This window comes from Homarus americanus, unplaced genomic scaffold (assembly GCF_018991925.1).
Source record: "Homarus americanus isolate GMGI-L3 unplaced genomic scaffold, GMGI_Hamer_2.0 scaffold31417, whole genome shotgun sequence".
NCBI lineage: Eukaryota > Metazoa > Arthropoda > Malacostraca > Decapoda > Nephropidae > Homarus > Homarus americanus.
Window position 1 is genome coordinate 18122 of NW_024728560.1, and position 4515 is coordinate 22636.

Sequence of the window (4515 nt, forward strand, 5' to 3'; positions counted from 1 at the left end):
ATGAGAGATATCCAGCTGTCATGTGCAGGAGATACAACTGGAGTGTCGTGTGCATCGGATCAACACCTCAGGTATAAATGTTGGAACCAGACCTTCAGGAGCACCAGTGGTCGTCAACATCCACAGGTTGACTCCTTGACGAACAACAGACGTCATGAAGTTGTTGGTGCCTCTCACTGTTGGCCTCGCCTCGCCGTCACAGGTGACACTCTTACCATTATCTTAGTCTATTGACTCCAGCTCTATTGTTTGTGTGTCTCTGTAGACATTATATGTTGTGTATTATAAGACTAATTGACCATGGTTGGTTTATAAATGATGACCAGAACAATGTTTGGGCTCCATCACAGTTATGGTTCAGTTACTGACTAACTCGGCTAATGATTCACAACTGTGTTTTCACTAATTCACCATTTCATAGCTTTTGTTCGTACACAAGTAAATAACTAACACAGCAGCTGTTCATTGAGGGCAGCTGCCGACAATGAAGCGATGGTGTGTTACTGTAATCTTGGGCCGTGTACAGGCAAAGGAAATGGCAAGTTTGACGTTGGGGCCATCGATCCTGCCATCTGTACTCACACTCATCTTTGGCTTCGCTGGACTTGGCTCTGACAATAAAAAATCAAAGGCAAGTTAACATAATAATCCTTTTATCTTTCCCATACATTAGCTTCCGTCAACTGCCCAGAGGCACTGGAATACATTTACAGAACACTAAACCTATGTTCTTGCAGCTTTTTGGGGGCTATTATCACACGACTTTGAACTTTAATTGAATGCCTTGTGTGTATTATTCTGATTTCCATTTTTTCACAATAAAGATGCATCTTTGCTTCTCAAATATTCTTGTCTTCTATGATTTTCCTTTCATCATCATTCTATCATCCTGTTCTTCTTTCTCCATAGTCCAGAAATTTCTATAATTTCCCTCTTCCTCCATCAACTCTGTAATGTAAGAGATATATTAAGTTAAACCCTTTGTTCACAAAACCATTACAAGAAACATTGTATAAAGTTTCTGAATATTTCTCGCTCACCATCTTATAAGTAGTATTTCATATTATATGGAATATGCAGTCATAAAAAGAAATCCATTTGAGTCCAAACATAATTTGTAATTAACAGCCAACATGTAGGTGGAGCTGTTGGCTGGCTGCACACTGTTAGGTGAAGTGCGGTTAAACACAACACCCAGAGAGACTAAACAAGGGCCACCTACATGTGATAGTCATATTTTTCTTAAGTGCAATACAAGGTACATTGCAAATAATGAAATAACATGTTCTATAATACATTACACGTTATATAGCTATACACTTCCGTATTATATAGTTGTTACCTGTAATTGAAAGCTTACAACCATTAAATCTCCTTACGTATTATTTTTTAGACAATTGTAAATGTTATTTTCAAATTCTGTATTATCATTCTGGTGTACAGAATTAACCGACCCATACAACGAGCTGTGTGAGAACTGAGGAAGTGCGCCTACAACAGGTTCAACGCCCTCAAGGAACAGAATGCAAACGTCACCATCTTAGCCGTTGGCAGCTGGAACGGATCCCAAGTACTCTGCTGTTAGTACCTCACTTTGTCCTCATTTCCTGAACCAATTTAACTCCTTGTGTATGGGGTCCCACATCTGAGTTGAATAAAATCGTCTGGTGTTAGACAAGTAAAAATATCAAAGTGAAGAACTAACCAACTCACTTTGAGTGTAATCCTGAGTAATGAACAATTCAGCTGAAAGGAATATACAGATGCAGCCCAAATTTGGATATGTTTTTATTTCAGAAACAGATTCTGTTATTGCACATAATAATGTTTTCTCTGGTCTCGATGTCTGCAGTTCTTCCACGAGGAAGACCTTCGTCGACCCTCTCTATAGAGATGTTGAAGGCCCACAAATTCGATGGTCTGGACATGGACTGGGAGTACCCGACACACGTGGAGGCAAGCCAGAAGGACAAGGTGAAGCACTGACTGTTGTATCAACATTAACATTGATATGGACATCTTGCTGAAGCTGCAGTTTTCATAAATTAAATCTTAGAATATCACAAAAACTTAAATAAGTAGTTCATATATTTGTTAAGATGTAACAGGACCAATGACGTTCCTCCAGGACAAACCAGAATCATTAACATGTGGCGTTGTTTCTCACAGGTGAACTTCATCGGCAACTTCTGTCAGACCTCTCAACGGCGCTACACGCTAACAACATGATCCTGACAGCAGCTGTGTCAGCCGGTAAGCTCACCATCGACCCAGCCCTATGACATCCCGGGTATGGCTAGAATCTTGAATATTCATAGACCTGATAGCATACGACCTGCATGGTGCCTGGGACTACACCCACCACCACCAGTCTGGCCTCTGCAAGTACCCCCGACGACACGGGAGATAATGTCTTCCTCAACCAGGTGAGTCACCTGCCTCTCTGGTCTACCATGATGCGCACAACTTACAATCGTTTAGGTAATAAAGTTAATATATGGTCACTTATGCCTCTGATCACAAATATAACTGATGTTCAGTAACTTGAGAAAATTTTACAGCTTTATCTTGCGAATCTGGACTTATTTTATATAGGTTTGTTGTATATGCAGCACTTACTTCAGGAAGGATATGTTTATCTACGGTATTTTGGTGTAAATATACAGATTACGCCTTCAGCGATTGCCCTAGCTACGTGTTACACACCAAACAATATACATTAAGATATAAACAATATATATATAATAAAAATTTTTCATATATTGGCTCTGTCTCGCGCCACATATTAGTGTTATTTGTGTGTGTACAGGACTTCTTCTTAATTACTGGATAGATGGAGGAATGCCAAGCACCAAAGATCGCACCTAGGTGTCCTCTGTATGGTCGCTGGAAGCTGGACTACAGCACGGAGGAGAACGGCTACTACGCCCCCCCGCCAGCCAGCCAGGACCTGCAGGGACCCTACACCCAGGAGTCCAGGATTTTTTTAGGCTACAATTATTAAATAACTCTGTGTGTTAGTATGTGTACGCACTTGCCATTGAGAACATGATAGGAACTGGGTGTAATCTAATTTTATTTACCTGAATAAAAAAATAGCGTATCAACATTCGAATAACTTGACAATTGTCTCAAACGTCTTGGGCCTGTGTCTTTGGTGCCGAATCTGCTGAGTTCCAGAAGAAGGAATGGCCCTGGTGGTAGGGCGCTGGGGAACAGGCCCTACACCCTCTGTCCACAAGCATGAGAGGATCTGAATTGCTCCTATGATGACCACGACTCCTGCATCAAGAGGATCAAGAAAAACTCAACCACTCAAGCATTCATAGTGACTAAACTCTCAAGAACCTTGAGGATTATTCTTCGTTACACAAAATATAGATAACACAATAATGATTCGGGTGACTGCCTTCAATAGTGCTGATGAATTTTTTTACTTGTGTAGGCCAGTTAGCTACTAAGCAGAACCTGGCCGGTATGATCGGTCTGGAGCTGTATGAGACGGACGGGCTTCCATGGTATATGTGGCCGCCCCTTCGACCTTATCAAGACTCTGGGGGAAGCCAGCCTACTCTGGTGGGTGACATTCCTACACCACCCACCTCCCACAACACCCTCCACTACCACCATGGATTTGCCTATAGCACCATTGAAAGCCAGCTCTAGAACTCTTAATTTCTACTCGTCCCCCACAGATTCCTTCACTTCCGTAATATTGCTTTTTGTGCCAAGATGCTGCATATACTATACTGTAGATGTTATAAAATTTTATTCTCATTACATTATGCGCATTTAGAAGTTCATCTCTTATATTATTTATATTATATTGGTTGATTAATGAACTGTTGTGTCTGGGATCGAGCACCCACAAACCCACCATCATCCCACCACCTCCCCGCTCCTCCTCCTCCTGATGGTGTGTGTCAAGAAACCTAGCATCCTTTGACCCCGACAACTGCCACCACTACTACCTCTGTTCCTAGTGAGTAATGTAAGCTGCGTGTGGAGTGTGAACAGTACCTGAGAGATTCAGGTAAAACTTTAGGAATTTTTTATAGTGTATGTTTACTTTAAGAAATTACTTGCGAATCCATTCATTGGTATCTAAATGATATTCAAGTTGACTTCGTAACACCGTAGTATCCTTAGTGATATAAGATGCTTTAACACGATATGTTCGAAGTGTGATAGTGGCACAAGAAATACATTGTATAAGTATTTGCTAAGAATTATAGCTAAACACATAATGGAAGCACTATACGAAAGGCAAACCCTCACAGGAAGGAGGTTCCTGGAGGAAGGTATCACGTGTGCAAATACTTTTTCTTTTTTTAATTTCCACAAATATTATTTGTCAGTGTTAAGCATTTAACCGATAAAAACTATGATCAACTTTTATACATTACCTGAGGAATAGAATGTGGTGATGCATTATTTTGTAGCTCAGTGTAAGATTCCTCTTTTTGGTTCCAAGCATAACTTTCTCAAAGTCTTCATTCATTATTTTAAATACAA

The 4515-nt window shown here is 40.6% G+C and overlaps 1 pseudogene; it reads left to right on the top strand.

The window, feature by feature from the left end:
• On the top strand, positions 1-2426 carry LOC121866141 (annotated as a pseudogene).
• The last annotated feature ends 2089 nt before the right edge of the window (positions 2427-4515 follow it).